This window comes from Scyliorhinus torazame, chromosome 4, assembly GCF_047496885.1.
Source record: "Scyliorhinus torazame isolate Kashiwa2021f chromosome 4, sScyTor2.1, whole genome shotgun sequence".
In the NCBI taxonomy this organism is placed as follows: Eukaryota; Metazoa; Chordata; class Chondrichthyes; order Carcharhiniformes; family Scyliorhinidae; genus Scyliorhinus; species Scyliorhinus torazame.
Window position 1 is genome coordinate 16932670 of NC_092710.1, and position 26671 is coordinate 16959340.

Here is a 26671-nt window from a genome sequence, read left to right on the forward strand (position 1 = left end):
ATAGGGAGGGTTGTAGGGGCTGGAGGAGGTTACAGAGATAGGGAGGGTTGTAGGGACTGGAGGAGGTTACAGAGATAGGGAGCGTTGTAGGGGCTGGAGGAGGTTACAGAGATAGGGAGGGTTGTAGGGACTGGAGGAGGTTACAGAGATAGGGAGCGTTGTAGGGGCTGGAGGAGGTTACAGAGATAGGGAGTGTTGTCGAGGCTGGAGGAGGTTACAGAGATAGGGAGGGTTGTAGGGGCTGGAGGAGGTTACAGAGATAAGGGAGGGTTGTGGGGGCTGGAGGAGGTTACAGAGATAGGGAGGATTGTAGGGGCTGGAGGAGGTTACAGAGACAGGGAGGGTTGTGGGGGCTGGAGGAGGTTACAGAGATTGGGAGGGTTGTAGGGACTGGAGGAGGTTACAGAGTTTGGGAGGATTGTAGGGACTGGAGGAGGTTACAGAGATAGGGAGGGTTGTACGGGCTGGAGGAGGTTACAGAGATAGGGAGGGTTGTAGAGGCTGGAGGAGGTTACAGAGATAGGGAGGGTTGTAGGGGCTGGAGGAGGTTACAGAGATAGGGAGGGTTGTCGGGGCCTGGAGGAGGGTTACAGAGATAGGGAGGGTTGTAGGGGCTGGAGGAGGTTACAGAGATAGGGAGGGTTGTGGGGGCTGGAGGAGGTTACAGAGATAGGGAGGGTTGTAGGGGCTGGAGGAGGTTACAGAGATAGGGAGGGTTGTCGGGACTGGAGGAGGTTACAGAGATAGGGAGGGGTGTAGGGGCTGGAGGAGGTTACAGAGATAGGGAGGGTTTTGGGGGCTGGAGGAGGTTACAGAGATAGGGAGGATTGTAGGGGCTGGAGGAGGTTACAGAGACAGGGAGGGTTGTGGGGGCTGGAGGAGGTTACAGAGATTGGGAGGGTTGTAGGGACTGGAGGAGGTTACAGAGTTTGGGAGGATTGTAGGGACTGGAGGAGGTTACAGAGATAGGGAGGGTTGTACGGGCTGGAGGAGGTTACAGAGATAGGGAGGGTTGTAGAGGCTGGAGGAGGTTACAGAGATAGGGAGGGTTGTAGGGGCTGGAGGAGGTTACAGAGATAGGGAGGGTTGTCGGGGCTGGAGGAGGTTACAGAGATAGGGAGGGTTGTCGGGGCCTGGAGGAGGGTTACAGAGATAGGGAGGGTTGTAGGGGCTGGAGGAGGTTACAGAGATAGGGAGGGTTGTGGGGGCTGGAGGAGGTTACAGAGATAGGGAGGGTTGTAGGGGCTGGAGGAGGTTACAGAGATAGGGAGGGTTGTAGGGACTGGAGGAGGTTACAGAGATAGGGAGGGTTGTAGGGGCTGGAGGAGGTTACAGAGATAGGGAGGGTTGTAGGGGCTGGGGGAGGTTACAGAGATAGGGAGGGTTGTAGGGACTGGAGCAGTTTACAGAGATAGGGAGGGTTGTAGGGGCTGGAGGAGGTTACAGAGATAGGGAGGGGTGTAGGGGCTGGAGGAGGTTACAGCGATAGGAAGGGTTGTGGGGGCTGGAGGAGGTTACAGCGATAGGGAGGGTTGTTGGGGCTGGAGGAGGTTACAGAGATAGGGAGTGTTGTAGGGGCTGGAGGGGGTCAGGGAAATAGGGAGGGTTGTAGGGGCTGTGGAGGTCAGGGAGTTAGGGAGGTTTGTAGGGGCTGGAGGAGGTCAGGGAGATAGGGAGGGTTGTAGGGGCTGGAGTAGGTCAGGGAGATAGGGAGGGTTGTAGGGGCTGGAGGACGTTACAGAGATAGGGAGGGCTGTAGGGACTGGAGGAGGTCAGGGAGATAGGGAGGTTTGTAGGGGCTGGAGGAGGTCAGGGAGATAGGGAGGGTTGGAGGGACTGGAGGAGGTCAGAGAAATAGGGAGGGTTGTCAAGGTTGGAGGAGGTTACAGAGATAGGGAGGTTTGGAGGGGCTGGAGGAGGTCAGGGAAATAGGGAGGGTTGTAGGGACTGGAGGAGGTCAGGGAGATAGGGAGGGGTGTAGGGGCTGGAGGAGGTTACAGAAATAGAGAGGCGTGTAGGGGCTGGAGGAGGTTACAGAGATAGGGAGTGTTGTAGGGGCTGGAGGGGGTGAGGGAAATAGGGAGGGTTGTAGGGGCTGGAGGAGGTTACAGAGATAGGGAGTGCTGTAGGGGCTGGAGGGTGTCAAGGAAATAGGGAGGGTTGTAGGGGCTGGAGGAGGTTACAGAGATAGGGAGGATTGTAGGGGCTGGAGGAGGTGACAGAGATAGGGAGGGTTGTCGCGGTTGGAGGAGGTTACAGAGATAGGGAGTGTTGTAGGGGCTGGAGGAGGTTACAGAGATAGGGAGGGTTGTAGGGGCTGGAGGAGGTTACAGAGATAGGGAGGGTTGTAGGGGCTGGAGGAGGTTTCTGAGATAGGGATTGTAGGGACTGGAGGAGGTTACAGAGGTAGGGAGGGGTGTAGGGACTGGAGGAGGTTACAGAGATAGGGTTGTAGGGGCTGGAGGAGGTTACAGAGATAGGGAGGGTTGTACGGGCTGGTGGAGTTTAGAGAGATAGGGAGGGTTGTGGGGGCTGGAGGAGGTTACAGAGATAGGGAGGATTGTAGGGGCTGGAGGAGGTTACAGAGTTAGGGAGGGTTGTGGGGGCTGGAGGAGGTTACAGAGATTGGGAGGGTTGTAGGGACTGGAGGAGGTTACAGAGTTTGGGAGGATTGTAGGGACTGGAGGAGGTTACAGAGATAGGGAGGTTTGTACGGGCTGGAGGAGGTTACAGAGATAGGGAGGGTTGTAGAGGCAGGAGGAGGTTACAGAGATAGGGAGGGTTGTAGGGGCTGGAGGAGGTTACAGAGATAGGGAGGGCTGTAGGTGCTGGAGGAGGTTACAGAGATAGGGAGGGTTGTAGGGGCTGGAGGAGGTTACAGAGATAGGGAGGGTTGTCGGGGCCTGGAGGAGGGTTACAGAGATAGGGAGGGTTGTAGGGGCTGGAGGAGGTTACAGATATAGGGAGGGTTGTGGGGGCTGGAGGAGGTTACAGAGATAGGGAGGGTTGTAGAGGCTGGAGGAGGTTACAGAGATAGGGAGGGTTGTAGGGGCTGGAGGAGGTTACAGAGATAGGGAGGGTTGTAGGGGCTGGAGGAGGTTACAGAGATAGGGAGTGTTGTAGGGGCTGGAGGAGGTTACAGAGATAGGGAGGGTTGTAGGGGCTGGAGGAGGTTACAGAGATAGGGAGGGTTGTAGGGGCTGGAGGAGGTTTCTGAGATAGGGATTGTAGGGACTGGAGGAGGTTACAGAGGTAGGGAGGGGTGTAGGGACTGGAGGAGGTTACAGAGATAGGGTTGTAGGGGCTGGAGGAGGTTACAGAGATAGGGAGGGTTGTACGGGCTGGTGGAGTTTAGAGAGATAGGGAGGGTTGTGGGGGCTGGAGGAGGTTACAGAGATAGGGAGGATTGTAGGGGCTGGAGGAGGTTACAGAGTTAGGGAGGGTTGTGGGGGCTGGAGGAGGTTACAGAGATTGGGAGGGTTGTAGGGACTGGAGGAGGTTACAGAGTTTGGGAGGATTGTAGGGACTGGAGGAGGTTACAGAGATAGGGAGGTTTGTACGGGCTGGAGGAGGTTACAGAGATAGGGAGGGTTGTAGAGGCAGGAGGAGGTTACAGAGATAGGGAGGGTTGTAGGGGCTGGAGGAGGTTACAGAGATAGGGAGGGCTGTAGGTGCTGGAGGAGGTTACAGAGATAGGGAGGGTTGTAGGGGCTGGAGGAGGTTACAGAGATAGGGAGGGTTGTCGGGGCCTGGAGGAGGGTTACAGAGATAGGGAGGGTTGTAGGGGCTGGAGGAGGTTACAGATATAGGGAGGGTTGTGGGGGCTGGAGGAGGTTACAGAGATAGGGAGGGTTGTAGAGGCTGGAGGAGGTTACAGAGATAGGGAGGGTTTTAGGGGCTGGAGGAGGTTACAGAGATAGGGAGGGTTGTAGGGGCTGGAGGAGGTTACAGAGATAGGGAGGGTTGTAGGAGCTGGAGGAGGTTACAGAGATAGGGAGGGTTGTAGGGGCTGGAGGAGGTTACAGAGATAGGGAGGGTTGTAGGAGCTGGAGGAGGTTACAGAGATAGGGAGGGTTGTGGGGGCTGGAGGAGGTTACAGAGATAGGGAGGGGTGTAGGGGCTGGAGGAGGTTACAGCGATAGGAAGGGTTGTGGGGGCTGGAGGAGGTTACAGCGATAGGGAGTGTTGCAGGGGCTGGAGGGGGTCAGGGAAATAGGGAGGGTTGTAGGGGCTGTGGAGGTCAGGGAGATAGGGAGGGTTGTAGGGGCTGGAGTATGTCAGGGAGATAGGGAGGGTTGTAGGGGCTGGAGGACGTTACAGAGATAGGGAGGGTTGTAGGGGTTGGAGGAGGTCAGGGAGATAGGGAGGGTTGGAGGGACTGGAGGAGGTCAGAGAAATAGGGAGGATTGTCAAGGTTGGAGGAGGTTACAGAGATAGGGAGGTTTGGAGGGGCTGGAGGAGGTCAGGGAAATAGGGAGGGTTGTAGGGACTGGAGGAGGTTACAGAAATAGAGAGGCGCGTCGGGGCTGGAGGAGGTTACAGAGATAGGGAGTGTTGTAGGGGCTGGAGGGGGTGAGGGAATTAGGGAGGGTTGTAGGGGCTGGAGGAGGTTACAGAGATAGGGAGTGCTGTAGGGGCTGGAGGGTGTCAGGGAAATAGGGAGGGTTGTAGGGGCTGGAGTAGGTCAGGGAGATAGGGAGGGTTGTAGGGGCTGGAGGAGGTGACAGAGATAGGGAGGGTTGTCGCGGTTGGAGGAGGTTACAGAGATAGGGAGGGTTGTAGGGTCTGGAGGAGGTTACAGAGATAGGGAGGGTTGGAGGGATTGGAGGAGGTTACAGAGATAGGGAGGGTTGTAGTGACTGGAGGAGGTTACAGAGATAGGGAGGGTTGGAGGGGCTGGAGAAGGTTACAGAGATAGGGAGGGTTGGAGGGATTGGAGGAGGTCAGGGAAATAGGGAGGGTTGTAGGGGCTGGAGGAGGTTACAGAGATAGGGACGGTTGTCGAGGTTGGAGGAGGTTACAGAGATAGGGAGGGTTGTAGGGGCTGGTGGAGGTGACGGAGTTAGGGAGGGTTGTAGGGGCTGGAGGAGGTCAGGGAGATAGGGCGGGTTGTAGGGGCTGGAGGAGGTCAGGGAAATAGGGAGGGTTGTAGGGGCTGGAGGAGGTTACAGAGATATGGAGGTTTGTCGAGGTTGGAGGAGGTTGCAGAGATAGGGAGGGTTGTAGGGACTGGAGGAGGTTATAGAGATAGGGAGGTTTGTAGGGGCTGCAGGAGGTTATAGAGATAGGGAGGTTTGTCGAGTTTGGAGGAGGTTGCAGAGATAGGGAGGGTTGTAGGGACTGGAGGAGGTTATGGAGATAGGGAGGGTTGTAGGGACTGGAGGAGGTCAGGGAAATAGGGAGGATTGTAGGGCCTGGAGAAAGTCAGGGAGATAGGGAGGGTTTTCGGTGCTGTAGGAGGTCAGGGAGATAGGGAGGGTTGTTGGGGCTGGAGGAGGTCAGGGAGATAGGGAGGGTTGTCGGTGCTGGAGGAGGTCAGGGAGATAGGGAGGGTTGTCGGGGCTGGAGGAGGTCAGGGATATAGGGAGCGTTGTCGGGGCTGGAGGAGGTCAGGGAGATAGGGAGGGTTGTCGGGGCTGGAGGAGGTCAGGGAGATAGGGAGGGTTGTCGGGGCTGGAGGAGGTCAGGGAGATAGGGAGGGTTGTAGGGGCTAGAGGAGGTCAGGGAGATAGGGAGGGTTGTCGGGGCTGGAGGAGGTCAGGGAGATAGGGAAGGTTGTCGGGGCTGGAGGAGGTCAGGGAGATAGGGAGGGTTGTCGGGGCTGGAGGAGGTCAGGGAGATAGGGAGGGTTGTCGGGGCTGGAGGAGGTCAGGGAGATAGGGAGGGTTGTCGGGGCTGGAGGAGGTCAGGAAGATAGGGAAGGTTGTCGGGGCTGGAGGAGGTCAGGGAGATAGGGAGGGTTGTCGGTGCTCGAGGAGGTCAGGGAGATAGGGAGGATTGTCGGGGCTGGAGGAGGTCAGGGAGATAGGGTGGGCTCCGGGACACAATGGATCCATCCTTGTGAAGGACGGACACACGAGGTAACAGTGCGAGAGCAGGAAGCGAAGCGATTTTCTGGCCACACTCAGATAGCGACAAGCGGGCGTAGGTGAGAAGTGGACGGCAGGTGGAATGACCTTGGAGCGAGAGAGAGCGGGCCAGAGGCTCAAAGCTCACAGACTGCCTGCCACATTCACCTTTGCCACACCCACATCGGGTTTCATTGGCACCCTGCCGACAGCGATCTCGCAATCAGCTCCGACACTGGCTGGTGATAGCTAGCCCTTAATCTATCGAAAGGCTCCTGATTAATGTTTACCCATGAATAATCCTTCGCAACGGCCTCTCTCCCAACCTTATCAAGGTAGCCGATGCAAAGGGCACTCGATTAACCTACTGTTGGTGCCATGTGTTTGTCCTCAGAAACAGTTCGCCCACGCCTCTCTCTGTCAAAGCACAGGGTTTAATTAATGATTTACCGAGAGGCCCATTTGTGTGGAGTTAAGGATAGGGGAAGCCCGAATTTGTGAATAAACCTTTTTGATAATGCCTCTCTGTGTAGCTCTCCCAGGCGACAGCGGAGGAACGGCCGATATATTTCCCAGTCAGGGTGGGGAACCTCCAGGTGGGCGGGGTTCCCAGGTATCTGCTGCCCTTGTCCGACTAGATGGTCGTGGGTCTGCCCTATCCCCGTAGCCTTGCACATTCTGTCTCTCCAGATCGCAGCCCAATTCCCCTTTTGAATACCTCGATCGAACCGGCCTCCGCCACCCTGTCAGGAAGCTCGTTCCGGACTCCGACCGCCCTCTGGGCGGAAGGACCATCCCTCGAGTCACGGTTACTCCTTTTTGCTCCTTGTTTGGTACCTGGGTCTTGACGCTCTCTCGAGAGGGAGCAGTTTCTCACAATTTACCCTCTCCACACCCCTCAGGAACCTGCATCCCTCAATCAGGCTTCATCTCGGCCTACTCTCCGCCAAGGGTAACAGGTTAGGTGGATTGGCCGTGTTAAATTGTCCCTTAGTGTCCAAAGATGTGCAGGTTAGGTGGATTGACTCCGTTCTGTCCTCACAGCTGCATTTCTTTATCCCTGGAACCATCCTTGTGAATCTCCGCTCCGCTCTCACCAATGGCTGCACATCCTTCCTCAAGTCACGGCGCCCAGAACTGGACGGCGCGCTCCAGGGGAAGTCTCGGAAACTTATTCATGTCAATCTCATCGCAGTCCCAGGGGCTGGTGGTGATTCAACCTGAGGGCCACCACACCTCAGGCGAGGGGGAGGCGCGATTGAGAAGGCGAGGCCTTCCTGAATATCCTCAGTCGGTAGGGGGAACCCCGAGCCCCGCGCTGTTGGCTTCGGCCCGCCTCGCGAACCAGCCGTGCAGCCAACCGAGCTAAACCGCACCCCCCCCCCCCCCCCCGCCTCAGCATAACCTCTGTACACGTACTCAATGCCCCTGCTACTAAAGCCTCTGCCACACTCTTGGGCCATGCATTGCAGAGACAAGCCACTCGCTGCCTTTGCCAACAGGCCCGAAAGAGCACCCCACTTGGGGCCACTCCCCGCCCTAACCTCGTAACCCCACCTAACCTTTGGACATTAAGGGACAATTTAACACGGCCAATCCACCCAACCTGTACATCTTTGGACACTAAGGGACAATTTAACACGGCCAGTCCACCCAACCTGCATATCTTTGGACACTAAGGGACAATTTAACACGGCCAATCCACCCAACCTGTACAACTTTGGACACTAAGGGACAATTTAACACGGCTAGTCCACCTAACCTGTACATCTTTGGACACTAAGGGACAATTTATCATGGTCAATCCACCTAACCTGCACATCTTTGGACGCTAAGGGACAATTTAACACGGCCAGTCCACCCAACCTGCACATCTTTGGACACTAAGGGACAATTTATCATGGCCAATCCACCTAACCAGTACATCTTTGGACACTAAGGGACAATTTAACACGGCCAATCCACCTAACCTGCACATCTTTGGACACTAAGGGACAATTTAACACGGCCAATCCACCCAACCTGCACATCTTTGGACACCAAGGGACAATTTATCATGGCCAATCCACCTAACCAGTACATCTTTGGACACTAAGGGACAATTTAACACAGCCAGTCCACCTAACCTGCACATCTTTGGACACTAAGGGACAATTTATCATGGCCAATCCACCTAACCAGTACATCTTTGGACACTAAGGGACAATTTAACACGGCCAATCCACCTAACCTGCACATCTTTGGACACTAAGGGACAATTTAACACGGCCAATCCACCCAACCTGCACATCTTTGGACACTAAGGGACAATTTAACACGGCCAATCCACCTAACCAGTACATCTTTGGACCCTAAGGGACAATTTAACACAGCCAATCCACCTAACCTGTACATCTTTGGACACTAAGGGACAATTTAACACGGCCAATCCACCCAACCTGCACATCTTTGGACACTATGGGACAATTTAACACGTCCAATCCATCTAACCTGTACATCTTTGGACACTAAGGGACAATTTAACACGGCCAATCCACCTAACCTGCACATCTTTGGACTCTAAGGGACAATTTAGCACGGCCAATCCACCTAACCTGAACATCTTTGGACACTAAGGGACAATTTAGCACGACCAATCCACCTAACCTGCACATCGTTGGACATTAAGAGACAATTTAGCACGGCCAATCCACCTAACCTGAACATCTTTGGACACTAAGGGACAATTTAGCACGACCAATCCACCTAACCTGCACATCGTTGGACATTAAGAGACAATTTATCACGGCCAATCCACCTAACCTGTACATCTTTGGACTGTGGGAGGAAACCGGAGCACCCGGTGGAAACCCACGCAGACACGGGGGGAACGTGCAGACTCTGCACAGACAGTGACCCAGGCCAGTATGGAACCCGGGTCCCTGGTGCGGTGAGGCAACAGTGCTAACCCACTGTGTCACCATGCCGCCCCAAAGACTGACCGTTCCGGAATGTTCTCCCAGGGACAGAAAGACTTCATCTGGTTTTCAGTTTCAGTTTGATGAAGAAGCTGGAGGGCTATAGCCCAGATCTCTCTCTCTTACCTGGCGGACTCTGTGTAAAGGTTCAATGTAAAGACCTTCCTCTCTCTATTCACAGTCAGATTGAACTGTAGGGAGGTTCAGTCCAGTAGCAACTGAAGCCAGGGCCAGTTGTCGTGAGAACCCTTTTCAAAATCTCATGAGGGGACCTCTGTCCTTCCTCAGTAAAGCTCGGGGACGTTCTGGGGTAGTTGGAAACAAACAAGAATTTCACAGGCCTGAGGCGGGTCTTCTGAGTGAAGGCCCAGGTTAACAAAAGTGAAAGCGGCTCCTCAGAGGGAATCCCACAGTCTGGGTATTCAGAATGAATGCTCCAGCCAGAAGATCCTCGCCAGCCATCCGACCGGTGGCTCTGACTCACTCCTCGTCCTGGAAGGGGGGGGCAACTGAAAAACAACTTCAACATCCGAAGCAAGGGCTCACATCTTCCATCTCACATGAATCCTCTTTTCTTTTTCCCCATCCCCTTCCTTGTGCGTGTTTGGGTAGAGGATGGGACGGTAAACGGGGGGGGGGTGGCGCAGTAGATTCGCTGGGCCGTTATTCTAGTAGAATTATTGATTGTCTTATCTCTTTTGTTATAAATAATCAGTTGTTGTATTTCATTGACAAATCAAGGGGCCAAATTTTGTACGAATTATTCATTAATTCACTTCAAAGATTTCATAGAATTTACAGTGCAGAAGGAGGCCATTCGGCCCATCGAGTCTGCACTGGCTCTTGGAAAGAGCACCCTACCCAAGCCCACACCCCTACCCTATCCCCATAACCCAGTAACCCCACCCAACACTAAGGGCAATTTTGGACACTAAGGGCAATTTGTCACGGCCAATCCACCTAACCTGCACATCTTTGGACTGTGGGAGGAAACCGGAGCACCCGGAGGAAACCCACGCACACACGGGGAGGATGTGCAGACTCCGCACAGTGACCCAAGCCGGAATCGCACCTGGGACCCTGGAGCTGTGAAGCAATTGTGCTATCCACAATGCTACCGTGCTGCCCCCCCCCCCCAACTTGTGTTGGGGCTCCGGGCCTGTGGGGCTGAGATTGACCACGCCCTAGCCCAGGGTGGCGTAACAGAAGCTAGATCGGTGTTAGTTTTAAATTTGAGATCGATGGGTGAATGGTGGAAGATATAGGAGGGATATCAGAGGTAGGTTCTTTACCCAGAGAGTAGTGGGGGCATGGAATGCACTGCCTGTGGAAGTAGTTGAGTCGGAAACATTAGGGACCTTCAAGCGGCTATTGGATAGGTACATGGATTACGGTAGAATGATATAGTGTAGATTAATTTGTTCTTAAGGGCAGCACGGTAGCATTGTGGATAGCACAATTGCTTCACAGCTCCAGGGTCCCAGGTTCGATTCCGGCTTGGGTCACAGTCTGTGCGGAGTCTGCACATCCTCCCCGCGTCTGCGTGGGTTTCCTCCGGGTGCTCCGGTTTCCTCCCACAGTCCAAGGATGTGCAGGTTAGGTGGATTGGCCGTGATAAATTGCCCTCAGTGTCCAAAATTGCCCTTAGTGTTGGGTGGGGTTACTGGGTTATGGGGATAGGGTGGCGGTGTTGACCTTGGGTAGGGTGCTCTTTCCAAGAGCCGGTGCAGACTCGATGGGCCGAATGGCCTCCTTCTGCTCTGTAAATTCTATGATAATCTATGATTAATCTAGAACAAAGGTTCGGCACAACATCGTGGGCCGAAGGGCCTGTTCTGTGCTGTATTTATATATGTTCTATGATAGTTTTTTGCGAAGCAAAGATAGTGAGGGATGTGGGCCAGAGGCAGGTACATGGAGTTAGGCCGTAGATCAGCCATGATCTCATTAAATGGAGGGGAACAGGCTCGAGGGGACGAGTGGCCGTCTGCTGTTCCTGCGTTCCGCTGTGTTCACATCCCTCCTGAAGGTGCGCGTCCCAGAACGTGCGGGACGCAATAATCCAGCTGAGGTCAAACTAGAGGCTTTTGGGATGGTCAACATGGACAGGAATAGAAGGGGGTGTTGGATGGGAGGTGAGACCTGAAGTGGGGATGGGGGGGATGTGGTACGCGTGGGCTAGAAACAGTAGCAGAGACATATGGTCCGAATGGCCCATTTCTAGCGATGTAGGCCCGTTGCCAATGGATACCGTCTCTGAATCTTGTTGAAGAAGACTCGAACTCGTCCAGTAACAACTCCAGGGCAGCGCGGTAGCACAGTGGATAGCACAATTGCGTCACAGCTCCAAAGTCCCAGATTCAATTCCCGGTTTGGGTCACTGTCTGTGCGGAGTCTGCACATCCTCCCCGTGAGTGCGTGGGTTTCCTCCGGGTGCTCCGGTTTCCTCCCACAGTCCAAAGATGTGCAGGTTAGGTGGATTGGCCGTGATAAATTGCCCTTAGTGTCCAAAATTGCCCTTAGTGTTGGGTGGGGCTATGGGGTTATGGGGGATAGGGTGGGGGTGTGGGCTTGGGTAGGGTGCTCTTTCCAAGAGCCGGCGCAGACGCGATGGGCCGAATGGCCTCCTTCTGCACAGTAAATTCTATATAACAACAAAGATTTATTGAGTAACTATAACTATTAATGCATGAGTTCTTTACCTTAACATGGAAACTAGGAATTGGTTAACAAGTTTTAACAATAATAGCTAAACGTAACTCGACCAAGTATCTGTGTGATTCTGATGTTACCCTGTTCACGGTGCATCCCCGAGAGAGACCTAAAGACCCTGTGTAGCTGTTTTTATACCCCTGTTTGTTCAGCCCTCTAGTTATCATGTGATGCTGCTATTTACCTACAAACCCCTTGTGTGCATGCACCTACAGAGATCACTACATCCCCCCCTTTTTAACGTGTTACAGATTTTCTGTATGGTCTAACAAAAATTGAACAAACATGATGAATGAAGTCAACTGGGAGCAGATAAAACAAGTAACGCTGTGGACAGAATGGGAATGTAATAATGACTGTACAAAGTCAATCGACGGTTAAAAAGTCCAGCCCTAACGAAAAACGTTGTGAGTCCAGACTGTATGAGTTGGATCAGGTGGGTTGACCTCGTCGCCTGTCGTTGAGGTGGCAGTGTTGATGTCGTCATGTCGTCGCGACCACCGTCAGTGTTGATGGGTGTACGCGAGGACATCACGAGACTTCGGAGTGGCCAAAACGCTTTGTTGCCTGATTTATGCTTTTCTTTTTAATGCTTGTGGTAGCGATGCTGTGTTGCAACTTTCTTGAAAGCTGGGTTGCTGGTTTGTTGTGGAGCAAATGCGAATTCGCGAGGCTTGTTGCCATGCCATGGCATGTTTGTACTCTTGTTGCGCTCAATGTGTGTTCCGCGTGGGTAATTTGAGTAATTGCCACAGCTATTGGTGTCAGTTACATTGAGCGTTTCCTCTTGAGACCTGTGAGAGTGATCTGATGTCGTATTGATGTTGGTGACATCAGTCATTTGTGGTGGATTTGATTGTTCCTCTTTGCTGCCTCGGTGCTCCTCTGCTGGAGACATTTCCGGTACATGTGAATCATCCGTGATCTCTTTATGCTCCTCTTCAGGAGTTAAAATCTTCAAGATTTCAATTGACGAGGTCTCACTGGGCCCAAGTCCTACTCTGTGCTTCTGTCCAGACGAGCTGAGGTCTGTCAGTCTCGCTGTGATCCTGCACACTCTGTATTGAGTGTGGTCGCTTTGTCACTGTTCTCACATACAGTGGGTAGACATTCCGTGTCTTCTTCTGGTGGCTCAAGTAACGTAGACCTTCATAGACTTCCCCGTTCACGGCTGTCGCTCCGGAGTTGTTCCTTGCGGCCATTCTGGAGCCTGTCAATGAGCTCGCTATGGAGGCCGGTATCGCTCCCTCAGTGGAGTCGATCTGTGCTCTCTGCGTGGCGTCGCCTTCTGCTAGGATATGTGACATGAGGGGCGGGATCCTCCGACCTCCCGCCGGGTCGGAGAATCGCCGGGGGCTGGCGTGAATCCCGCCCCTGCCGGTTGCCGAATTCTCCGGATATTCGGCGGGGCAGGAATCGTGCCGCGCCGGTCGGCGCCCCCCCCCCCCCCGGCGATTCTCCGGCCCGCGATGGGCCGAAGTCCCGCTGCTGGAATGCCTGTCCCGCCGGCGTGGATCAAACCACCTCTCTTCCCGGCGGGACAAGGCGGCGCGGGCGGGCTCCGGGGTCCTGGGGGGGGGGGGGGGGGGGGGGGGGCGCGGGGCGATCTGGCCCCGGGGGGTGCCCCCACGGTGGCCTGGCCCGCGATCGGGGCCCACCGATCCGCGGGCGGGCCTGTGCCGTGGGGGGGGGCACTCTTTTCCTTCCGCCTCCGCCGCGGCCTCCACCATGGCGGAGGCGGGAGAGGCCCCCCTCCACTGCGCATGCGCGGGGATGCCGTGAGCGGCCGCTGACGCTCCCGCGCATGCGCCGCCCGGCAAAGTCATTTCCGCGCCAGCCGGCGGGGCGGAAATCAGTCCGGCTCGGGCCTAGCCCCTCAAGGTGCGGGCTCGGCCCCTCAAGGGGCGGAGAATTCCGCACCTTTGGGGCGGCGCGATGCCGGACTGATTCGCGCCGTTTTTGGCGCCGGTCGGCGGACATCGCGCCGATTGCGGAGAATCCCGCCCCTGGTTGTCATCCATTTTGTCGACGAGCTGCCATGTCGTCATGGCACTGGATTCTCCCACCGTGAGACTGGTATGGGACTTGGCAGCCATGTTGCTGCTGCAATGACCATCAGATCCGGAGAACTGACCCATGGCTGAGTGGAATTCGTCAGCGAGCAAATCATCGCTTCTTGTCAAGGATGTGTCATGGTGCTCTATTTGTCCAATGAGGAACTCATCCCCTGAATAATCATCGTCAATGAACAAATCTTTTGCTCTGGGTTTGTCACTGTGCTGTCCTCTTTGGGTGTTGCAAACGGTGTGTTGCAGGGTGCTGCGGAGGTGATCTTTAACTGTGGGTGGAGGCTCGGGCTACAGTTTGTCCCTCGAGGAAAAAGAAATCTGTGGTTTGCAGCTTTACATTTCTTATTTGCAATTTTCGGGCATTTCCCTTTTACGTGGGCGTGGTCCGGGTCCTCTGACGCTCGTGACGTAACGCGTAGGAATCGACTGCGCATACACAGTCCGGGTTTCCTGTGCTGCGCGCTCTTTTCGCAACTGCGCACGCGCAAGTGCACCTTGCCGCTTTTTTCTCTCTTTGAGAAGTGCGCACGGGACGCTCTCGATCAAGATGGCTGGCAAGCAAACGGTGCTGCTGCATCGAGTGAGATCCTGCCCCTGCCTCGAGGTAAACAAAGAACAAAGAACAAAGAAATGTACAGCACAGGAACAGGCCCTTCGGCCCTCCAAGCCCGTGCCGACCATACTGCCCGACTAAACTACAATCTTCTACACTTCCTGGGTCCGTATCCTTCTATTCCCATCCTATTCATATATTTGTCAAGATGCCCTTGAATGTCCCTATCGTCCCTGCTTCCACTACCTCCTCCGGTAGTGAGTTCCAGGCACCCACTACCCTCTGCGTAAAAAACTTGCCTCGTACATCTCCTCTAAACCTAGCCCCTCGCACCTTAAACCTATGCCCCCTAGTAATTGACCCCTCTACCCTGGGGAAAAGCCTCTGACTATCCACTCTGTCTATGCCCCTCATAATTTTGTATACCTCTATCAGGTCGCCCCTCAACCTCCTTCGTTCCAGTGAGAACAAACCGAGTTTATTCAATCGCTCCTCATAGCTTATGCCCTCCATACCAGGCAACATTCTGGTAAATCTCTTCTGCACCCTCTCTAAAGCCTCCACATCCTTCTGGTAGTGTGGCGACCAGAATTGAACACTATACTCCAAGTGTGGCCTAACTAACGTTCTATACAGTTGCAACATGACTTGCCAATTCTTATACTCAATGCCCCGGCCAATGAAGGCAAGCATGCCGTATGCCTTCTTGACTACCTTCTCCACCTGTGTTGCCCCTTTCAATGACCTGTGGACCTGTACTCCTAGATCTCTTTGACTTTCAATACTCTTGAGGGTTCTACCATTCACTGTATATTCCCTACCTGCATTAGCCCTTCCAAAATGCATTACCTCACATTTGTCCGGATTAAACTCCATCTGCCATCTCTCCGCCCAAGTCTCCAGACAATCTAAATCCTGCTGTATCCTCAGACAGTCCTCATCGCTATCCGCAATTCCACCAACCTTTGTGTCGTCTGCAAACTTACTAATCAGACCAGTTACATTTTCCTCCAAATCATTTATATATACTACAAAGAGCAAAGGTCCCAGCACTGATCCCTGTGGAACACCACTGGTCACAGCCCTCCAATTAGAAAAGCATCCCTCCATTGCTACCCTCTGCCTTCTATGGCCTACCCAGTTCTGTATCCACCTTGCCAGTTCACCCCTGATCCCGTGTGACTTCACCTTTTGTACTAGTCTACCATGAGGGACCTTGTCAAAGGCCTTACTGAAGTCCATATAGACAACATCTTCTGCCCTACCTGCATCAATCATCTTAGTGACCTCCTCGAAAAACTCTATCAAGTTAGTGAGACACGACCTCCCCTTCACAAAACCGTGCTGCCTCTCACTAATACGTCCATTTGCTTCCAAATGGGAGTAGATCCTGTCTCGAAGAATTCTCTCCAGTAATTTCCCTACCACTGAAGTAAGGCTCACCGGCCTGTAGTTCCCGGGATTATCCTTGCTACCCTTCTTAAACAGAGGAACAACATTGGCTATTCTCCAGTCCTCCGGGACATCCCCTGAAGACAGCGAGGATCCAAAGATTTCTGTCAAGGCCTCAGCAATTTCCTCTCCAGCCTCCTTCAGTATTCTGGGGTAGATCCCATCAGGCCCTGGGGACTTATCTACCTTAATATTTTTTAAGACACCCAACACCTCGTCTTTTTGGATCACAATGTGACCCAGGCTATCTACACCCCCTTCTCCAGACTCAACATCTACCAATTCCTTCTCTTTGGTGAATACTGGTGCAAAGTATTCATTTAGTACCTCACCCATTTCCTCTGGCTCCACACATAGATTCCCTTGCCTATCCTTCAGTGGGCCAACCCTTTCCCTGGCTACCCTCTTGCTTTTTATGTACGTGTAAAAAGCCTTGGGATTTTCCTTAACCCTATTTGCCAATGACTTTTCATGACCCCTTCTAGCCCTCCTGACTCCTTGCTTAAGTTCCTTCCTACTTTCCTTATATGCCACACAGGCTTTGTCTGTTCCCAGCCTTTTAGCCCTGACAAATGCCTCCTTTTTCTTTTTGACGAGGCCTACAATATCACTCGTCATCCAAGGTTCCCGAAAATTGCCGTATTTATCTTTCTTCCTCACAGGAACATGCCTGTCCTGTATTCCTTTCAACTGACACTTGAAAGCCTCCCACATGTCAGATGTTGATTTGCCCTCAAACATCCGCCCCCAATCTATGTTCTTCAGTTCCCGCCTAATATTGTTATAATTAGCCTTCCCCCAATTTAGCACATTCATCCTCGGACCACTCTTATCCTTGTCCACCAGTACTTTAAAACTTACTGAATTGTGGTCACTGTTACCGAAATGCTCCCCGACTGAAACATCTACCACCTGGCCGGGCTCATTCCCCAATACCAGGTCCAGTACCGCCCCTTCCCTAGTTGGACTCTTTACATATTGTTTTAAGAAGCCCTCCTGGATGCTCCTTACAAACTCCGCCCCGTCTAAGCCCCTGGCACTAAGTGAGTCCCAGTCAATATTGGGGAAGTTGAAGTCTCCCATCACCACAACCCTGTTGTTTTTACTCTTTTCCAAAATCTGTCTACCTATCTGCTCCTCTATCTCCCGCTGGCTGTTGGGAGGCCTGTAGTATACCCCCAACATTGTGACTGCACCCTTCTTACTCCTGATCTCTACCCATATAGCCTCACTGCCCTCTGAGGTGTCCTCTCGCAGTATAGCTGTGATATTCTCCCGAACAAGTAGCGCAACTCCACCTCCCCTTTTACATCCCCCTCTATCCCGCCTGAAACATCTAAATCCTGGAACGTTTAGCTGCCAATCCTGCCCTTCCCTCAACCAGGTCTCTGTAATGGCAACAACATCATAGTTCCAAGTAGTAATCCAAGCTCTAAGTTCATCTGCCTTACCCGTAATGCTCCTTGCATTAAAACATATGCACTTCAGGCCACCAGACCCGCTGTGTTCAGCAACTTCTCCCCGTCTGCTCTGCCTCAGAGCCACACTGTCCCTATTCCCTAGTTCTCCCTCAATGCTCTCACCTTCTGACCTATTGCTCCCGTGCCCACCCCCCTGCCATACTAGTTTAAACCCTCCCGTGTGACACTAGCAAACCTCGCGGCCAGGATATTTATGCCTCTCCGGTTTAGATGCAACCCGTCCATCTTATACAGGTCACACCTGCCCCGGAAGAGCTCCCAGTGGTCCAGATAACGGAAACCCTCCCTCCTACACCAGCTGTTTAGCCACGTGTTTGTCTGCTCTATCTTCCTATTTCTAGCCTCACTGGCACGTGGCACAGGGAGTAATCCCGAGATTACAACCCTCGAGGTCCTGTCTTTTAACTTTCTGCCTAGCTCCCTGAACTCCTGCTGCAGGACCTCATGCCCCTTCCTGCCTATGTCGTTAGTACCAATATGTACAACGACCTCTGCCTGTTTGCCCTCCCCCTTCAGGATGCCCTCTACCCGTTCGGAGACATCCTGGACCCTGGCACCAGGGAGGCAACATACCATCCTGGAGTCTCTTTCACGTCCACAGAAGCGCCTATCTGTGCCCCTGACTATAGAGTCCCCTATTACTATTACTCTTCTGCGCTTTGACCCTCCCTTCTGAACATCAGAGCCAGCCGTGGTGCCACTGCTCTGGCTGCTGCTGTTTTCCCCTGATAGGCTGATAGGTAAGTTTTGGCGCCGCTTTTCCTTTGGATAAATTGAAGGCACTGATTTTTTTTTTTTGAGCGTGCATGCACTACGCACTGTTTAATCGCGATTTCTAGAGCTAGATACCGTTGTTGTGAAAGTTTTTTCGTCAAATTTTTATCAGACAGTCCATAAATTAATTGATCTATTAGAACATAGAACATTACAGCGCAGTACAGGCCCTTCGGCCCTCGATGTTGCGCCAACCTGTGAAACCACTCTAAAGCCCATCTACACTATTCCCTTATCGTCCATATGTCTATCCAATGACCATTTGAATGCCCTTAGTGTTGGTGAGTCCACTACTGTAGCAGGCAGGGCATTCCACGCCCTTACTACTCTCTGAGTAAAGAACCTACCTCTGACATCTGCCCTATATCTATCTCCCCTCAATTTAAAGCTATGTCCCCTCGTGCTAGACATCACCATCCGAGGAAAAAGGCTCTCACTGTCCACCCTATCCAATCCTCTGATCATCTTGTATGCCTCAATTAAGTCACCTCTTAACCTTCTTCTCTCTAACGAAAACAGCCTCAAGTCCCTCAGCCTTCCCTCATAAGATCTTCCCCCCACACCATGCTATTATCATAGCATCTCTGAAATCAGCATAATTGCAGCCTTGTGCTCCTACCTGGAGGTCTGCAATAAAATTGGTGATTGACTCTCCCAATCGCTGGCCCCTATGACGAAATGTAAGTCTTTCCAGCATCTCACCAGACTGACTTTTACAGTGTTGTTCCAAGTTTGCGATAATTACTTTAAATTTAGTTTTGTCCTCACCTTCCAAGAAATTGAATGAATTATACATCTCCATGGCCGGTTTCCCCGCTGCCGATAAGAGGTAGGCTAATTTTTTAGAATTAGGCGCACTGGTTATATCCTTAATTTCCAGAAATAGATTAAAGTGTTGAAGGACAATTTTCCAATTATACTGAGAGATCACCCGAGGTTCTGCGGGGCTCTGGCGCTGGAAGTGAGTCCATCCTCCCGTTTTGTTCTTGCCCGAGAGGCCCGACTGCTGCGATGCCGTCCGTGGTCGAAAATCTGTCCGAATGTTTTTCTTTTTCTTGTCTGTCGAACCTAACCTAGCTAGCTAGTTTCTGTTGTTGTTCAGGCCAACACTCCCTGGTACCATGTGGCGTTGCCTGCGTGGTCGATAACGCGTGCTTCTCAATCCTTGGCTGATGGCGAGGTCCTCTGAACCTTGTTGAAGAAGACACAAACTCGTCCAGTAACAACAAAGGTTTATTGAGTAACAATAGCTATTAATGCGTGAGTTCTTGACCTTAACGTGGGAACTCGGAATCGGTTCACAAGATTTAACAATAATAACTAAACGTAACTCCAGCAACGATCTGTGTGATTCTGATGTTACCCTGTTCACAGTGCACCCCCCCCGAGAGAGAGCGAGAGACCCCATGTGGCTGTCCTTTATATCCCTGTTGGTCGAGCCCTCTAGTGATCGTGTGGAGCTGCTATTGCCCATTAACCCCTTGTGTGCATGCAACTACAGAGATACAGGTGGGGCATCCCCAAAGGCCGAAAGCAGGGCTGGCGTCATTAAAGTCGGCGCATTGCGCTATTCTCTGGCCGGATCGAGGGTTTACCGTCATCCCGCTCAAGATTTATGATGGGTTCGGCCTAAAAGTTGCTTCTCTCTGTGATTGCTACAGGACATCGCTAAGGAGATTACCCAGATAATCTGTGCAGCATTTGTCTCTATTGAACTGCTCCGCTTGATCCATGTTCCAACACTCCCATCCTCCCTTGGCTGTTGTCCCAGTTTCCCCCCCTCCCCCCAGAAGCTAGGAAGCAGCAGGGACTCCTGGCTGTGTCCCTGTCCTAACTCGGAACCGAGTCCCGATCACTGTGTCCAGCTCTGTGTTCACACACCAGCACCAGCTCATTAGCACAAGATTTTATAGCTTACAATTGAAATTAAACTGCTCCCGAACACTTTCCAGGCCATCGCTACACCCCAATCTCTGTAACCTCCTCCAGCCCCTACAACCCTCCCAATCTCTGTAACCTCCTCCAGCCCCTACAACCCTCCCAATCTCTGTAACCTCCTCCAGCCCCTACAACCCTCCATCTCTGTAACCTCCTCCAGCCCCTACAACCCTCCATCCCTGTAACCTCCTCCAGTCCCTACAACCCTCCCAATCTCTGTAACCTCCTCCAGCCCCTACAACCCTCCATCCCTGTAACCTCCTCCAGTCCCTACAACCCTCCCTATCTCTGTAACCTCCTCCAGCCCCTACAACCCTCCATCCCTGTAACCTCCTCCAGCCCCTACAACCCTCCCAATCTCTGTAACCTCCTCCAGCCCCGACAACCCTCCCTCTCTCTGTAACCTCCTCCAGCCCCTACAACCCTCCCTATCTCTGTAACCTCCTCCAGCCCCTACAACCCTCGCTTTCTCTGTAACCTCCTCCAGCCCCTACAACCCTCCCGATCTCTGTAACCGCTAGCCCCTACGACTCTCCCTATCTCTGTAACCTCCTCCAGCCCCTACAACCCTCCCAATCTCTGTAACCTCCTCCAGCCCCTACAACCCTCCCTATCACTGTAAACTCCTCCAGCCCCGACAACCCTCCCTCTCTCTGTAACCTCCTCCAGCCCCTACAACCCTCCCTATCTCTGTAACCTCCTCCAGCCCCTACAACCCTCCCTATCTCTGTAACCTCCTCCAGCCCCCTACAACCCTCCCCATCTCTGTAACCTCCTCCAGCACCTACAACCCTCCCTATCTCTGTAACCTCTTCCAGTCCCTACAACCCTCCCTATCTCCGTAACCTCCTCCAGCCCCTACAACCCTCCCTATCTCTGTAACCTCCTCCAGCCCCTACAACCCTCCCTATCTCTGTAACCTCCTCCAGCTCCCTACAACCCTCCCCATCTCTGTAACCTCCTCCAGCCCCTACAACCCTCCCTATCTCTGTAACCTCTTCCAGTCCCCACAACCCTCCCTATCTCTGTAACCTCCTCCAGCCCCTACAACCCTCCCTATCTCTGTTACCTCCTCCAGCCCCTACGACCCTCCCTATCTTTGTAACCTCCTCCAACCCCTACAACCCTCCCTATCTCTGTAACCTCCCCCAGCCCCTACAACCCTCCCTATCTCTGTAACCTCCTCCAGCCCCGACAACCCTCCCTATCTCTGTAACCTCCTCCAGCCCCTACAACCCTCCCTATCTCTGTAACCTCTTCCAGTCCCCACAACCCTCCCTATCTCTGTAACCTCCTCCAGCCCCTACAACCCTCCCTACCTCTGTAACCTCCTCCAGGCCCTATAACCGTCCCTATCTCTGTAACCTCCTCCAGTCCCCACAACCCTCCCTATCTCTGTAACCTCCTCCAGCCCCTACAACACTCCCTATCTCTGTAACCTCCTACAGCTCCTATAACCCTCCCTATCTCTGTAACCTCCAATCCCTACAACCCTCCCTATCTCTGTAACCTCCTCCAGCCCCTATAACCCTCACTATCGCTGTAATCTCCTCCAGCCCCTACAACCCTCCCTATCTCTGTAACCTCCTCCAGCCCCTATAACCCTCACTATCGCTGTAATCTCCTCCAGCCCCTACAACCCTCCCTATCTCTGTAACCTCCTCCAGCCCCTATAACCCTCACTATCGCTGTAATCTCCTCCAGCCCCTACAACCCTCCCTATCTCTGTAACCTCCTCCAGCTCCTATAACCCTCCCTATCTCTGTAACCTCCAGTTCCTATAACCCTCACTATCGCTGTAATCTCCTCCAGCCCCTACAACCCTCCCAAATCTGTGATGCGACCATCAATTCACTCGAGACGGGAGTAGAAGTAAACTGTGGCTTTAAACAACTTAGAACAGTGCCTGCCTGCGACTGATCCAATACTGAGAACCGCCTACAGGTCGACTGCTCTTCATACCTCCGTTCAAGGGGAGGAGCCATGGGCGGAGCCCATACAGGCCCCAACATGTTCCCCTATGGCCCATAGGAGGAGCGCACAAGGGCAACAGCATAGCACAGATACAAATACAATGGTGGATTATTGGCATAATGCATTCACCACATTCACCCCCTGTTAAAAAAATGAAGTTCGGTGGGGGGTGACGGGTTCATAAGTTCAGCCGGTCCGGCGCACGGATTGTGCGCTGTGATCGCCGAAGCTCTGGCGTTGTTGCTGGCCCAGGTGCCGAGCTCGCCCGTGCTGGCATCGGTAGTGAGGGCGCCGGTGCGGGCACAGACGTGGACTCCGGGAGCGTCTCTTCTGGAGGGGCGCTGGTCATGGTCGGTGGGGCGGGATATGGTGGGGGGGTGGTGGTGGTGGTGGTGGAACCCGCGGGCGCCAGGTCCCAGAGGGAGACCGAATCCTGTCGGCAATCGGGGTGTTCGATGTATGCGTACTGGGGGTTGGAGTGTAGGAGCTGGACCCTCTCGACCAGGGGGTCGGACCTATGGCTCCTGACGTGTTTGCGCAGCAGGACGGGCCCCGGTGTCTTCAGCCAGGACGGAAGCGAGGCCCCGGAGGTGGATCTCCTGGGGAAAACAAATCGGCGGTCATGAGGGGGTCTCGTTTGTGGCAAAGGAGGGATCTAATAGAGTGGAATGCGTCGGGGAGGACTTCCTGCCAGTGGGGGACTGGGAGATTCCTAGACTGTAGGGCCAGGAGGATGGTCTTTCAGACTGTCGCGTTCTCCCTCTCCACCTGTCCGTTTCCCCGGGGGTTGTAACTGGTCGTCCTGCTCGAGGCGATACCCTTACTGAGCAGGTACTGACGCAGTTCGTCGCTCATGAACGACGAGCCCCGGTCACTGTGAACGTACGTGGGAAACCAAACAGGGTGAAGACACTATGTAGGGCTTTGATGACGGTGGATGTGGTCATATCGGGGCAGGGGATGGCAAACGGGAAGCGGGAGAACTCATCAATAATACTGAGGAAATATGTGTTGTGGTTGTTGGAGGGGAGGGGCCCTTTGAAATCGATACTGAGGCGTTCAAAGGGCCGGGATGCCTTTACCAGGTGGGCCTTATCCGGTCGATAGAAGTGCGGTTTACACTCCGCACAGATCTGGCAGTCCCTGGTCAAGGCTTTGACCTCCTCAGTGGAGTAGGGCAGGTTGCGGGCCTTGGTGTAGTGAAGAAGCCGGGTGACCCCCGGGTGGCAGAGGTCATCGTGGATAGCCCATAGCCGGTCATCTTGCGCGCTGGCGCATGTGGCGCGGGACAGGGCATCTGGGGGCCCGTTGAGCTTCCCAGGACGATATACTATATCGTAATTATAGGTGGAGAGTTCAATCCTCCACCTCAAGATCTTATCATTCTTGATCTTGCCCCGCTGCGTATTGTCGAACATGAAGGCAACCGATCGTTGGTCGGTGACGAGGGTAAACCTCCTACCAGCGAGGTAGTGCCCCCAGTGCCGCACGGCTTCCACGATGGCGTGGGCCTCCTTTTCGACCGAGGGGTGTCGAATTTCGGAGGTGGTGAGGGTGCGGGAAAAAAACGCTACTGGTCTGCCTGCTTGGTTGAGGGTGGCGGCGAGAGCGACCTCTGAGGCGCCGCTCTCCACCTCCAGAAATGCGGAAAACGCATTTCTCCTTGTTGTCAGTGAGGCTAAGGGTTCGGGCGGTTTGGCGAAATCTCTGGAGGTTGGCGTCGTGGTCCTGCTGATCATGGCCGCAGATGGTGACGTTGTCCAAGTACGGAAACGTGGCCCGCAGCCCGTACCGGTCCACCATTCGGCCCATCGTTCTTTGGAAGACCGAGACCCCGTTCGTGACGCCAAAGGGGACCCGGAGGAAGTGGAAGAGGCGGCCGTCTGCCTCAAACGCCGTGTAGTGGCGGTCCTCCGGGCGGATTGGGAGCTGGTGGTACGCAGAGTTCAGATCCACCGTGGAGAACACGCAGTAGTGCGCGATCTGATTGACCATGTCTGCGATCCGGGGAAGGGGGCACGCATCGAGGTGTGTGTACCGGTTTATGGTTTGGCTGTAATCAACCACCATCCCGTTCTTTTCCCTGGTCTTGGCGACCAACACCTGAGCTCTCCAGGGCCTATTGCTGGCTTCGATGACTCCTTCCCACAAGAGACGCTGGACCTCAGACCTGATAAAAGTCCTGTCCTGTAAGCTATACCGCCTGCTTCTGGTGGCGACTGGTTTGCAGTCGGCGGTGAGGTTTGTGAAGAGGGGGGGGGGTTGACTTTTAGGGTTGCGAGGCTGCATATGGTGAGCGGGGGCAGGGGCCCCCTGAACCTAAGAGTTAGGCTCCTGAGGTTGCATTGGAAATCTAGTCCCCATAGGAGAGGAGCGCAGAGGTCTGGGAGCACATATAATTTCAAATTAGCGTACTCGGCGCCCTGTTTTGCGAGGGTTGCTGTAGTGCACCCTCGGATTTGCACCGAGTGCGCCCCGGAGGTGAGGGAGATGGTTTGATGCGCCGGGAAGATTGGGAGCGAGCAGCGTTTTACCAAGTCCGGGTGAATGAAGCTCTCTGTGCTCCCGGAGTCGAAGAGACAAGGCGTTTCGTTTTTGTTTACCCGGACGGTCATCATGGAGCTCTGGAGGTGCTTGGGTCGCGACTGGTCCAGGGTGACCGCGCTGAGTTGCGGGTAGCCGGCATGGTCGGAGGTGCTGTGGCGGCTCCGCGATGGCTGTCCATGTAGGTCGTACGCGTCGAGCGACGTATCAGATGGCGGCCAAGATGGCAGCCCCCGTTGGTTGAGCGTGGCGGGCGCTGAGGAAGATGGCGTACAAGATGGCGGCCCCCATGGATCGCACGTGGCCAGCCGTGTGGGGGAGGATGGCCAAGATGGCGGCCCCCGTGAGTCGCACGTGGCCGGCCGCGTGGGGGAGGATGGCCAAGATGGCGGCCCCCATGGATCGCACGTGCTGTGAGGGCTGGAATATGGCTGCCCCCATGGATAGCACAAGTCTGATGACGCGTCTACAGGGGGCGGACTCGGCAGACACGCTGCCGCACTGCGGGGTCTGCGGGCCTGTGAGCCTGAGGGTCGGGCCTGCGATTTAGAGTTTTTGGACCTGGCCAGGCAAACTTTGGCCAAATGTCCTTTTCTCCCGCAGCTGCTGCAGTTCACGTTCCGGCCGGGCAGCGCCGCCGGGGGTGTTGGGACCGGCCGCAGAAATAGCAGGGCAGCCCCCCCATGGTGGGCGGGCGGCCGCGCGGCACAGGCCTGGGGTAGTCTGTGGTCGGGGGTCCACGAGGGGGTCGCGTGGTCAGCCGGGATCGCGGTAAGGCTCTGGAACGCTACTTCCAGAGAGGAGGCTAACTTTACCGTCTGATCCAGGTCCAGTAGTTGGACCGGACTCCCACCACGTAGAAATCCAGGACGGCGAGGTCCATATGTCGAGTGGCCGTAACGGCCTGGTAGTTGCAGCTTCGTGCAAGGACTTTGAGGTCGCGTAAATACTCTTCCAGCGATTCCCCGGGGCGCTGGCGGTGAGTGGTGAGAATGTGTCGCGCGTGGACCTCGTTCACAGGCCGCACATAGAGGCGTTCGAGCAGTGCGAGGGCGGCTGCGTAGGAGGAGGCCTCGTCGAGTTGACCAGAGATTCGACGGCTCACCCGTGCGTGGAGGAGGCTCAGTTTCTGTTCGCCGGTGACGGAAGGCGAGGAGGAGGCGGCGAGATCGGCCTTGAAGCAGCGGAGCCAGTGCGAAAAAATCTCTTTCGCCTCCGCGGCCTGCGGATCGAGTTCCAGTCGGTCAGGTTTGAGGGCCGATTCCATAGTGGCGTTGTAGTTGATTAAATCGACGCGACCATCAATTCACACGAAACCAGGAGTGGAAGTAAACTGTGGCTTTAATCAACTAGAACAGTGCCTGCCTGCGACTGATCCAACACTGAGAACCGCTTACAGGTCGACTGCTCTTTATACCGCCCTTCAAGGGGAGGAGCCATGGGCGGAGCCCATACAGGCCCCAACATGTTCCCCTATGGATAATGCCATACAAAGGCCCATAGGAGGGGCCCACAAGGGCAACAGCATAGCACAGATACAAATACAATGGTGGATTATTGGCATAATACATTCACCACACTCTGTAACCTCCTCCAGTCCCTACAATCCTCCCTATCTCTGTAACCTCCTCCAGTCCCTACAACCCTCCCTAACTCTGTACCCTCCTCCAGTCCCTACAACCCTCCCTAACTCTGTAACCTCCTCCAGTCCCTACAACCCTCCCTAACTCTGTAACCTCCTCCAGTCCCTACAACCCTCCCTAACTCTGTAACCTCCTCCAGTCCCTACAACCCTCCCTAACTCTGTAACTTCCTCCAGTCCCTACAACCCTCCCTAACTCTGTAACCTCCTCCAGTCCCTACAACCCTCCCTAACTCTGTAACCTCCTCCAGTCCCTACAACCCTCCCTAACTCTGCAACCTCCTCCAGTCCCTACAACCCTCCCTAACTCTGTAACCTCCTCCAGTCCCTACAACCCTCCCTAACTCTGTACCTTCCACCAGTTCTTACAACCCTCCCTAACTCTGTAACCTCCTCTAGTCCCTACAACCCTCCCTATCTCTGTAACCTCCTCCAGTCCCTACAATCCTCCCTCTCTCTGTAACCTCCTCCAGTCCCTACAACCCTCCCTCTCTCTGTAACCTCCTC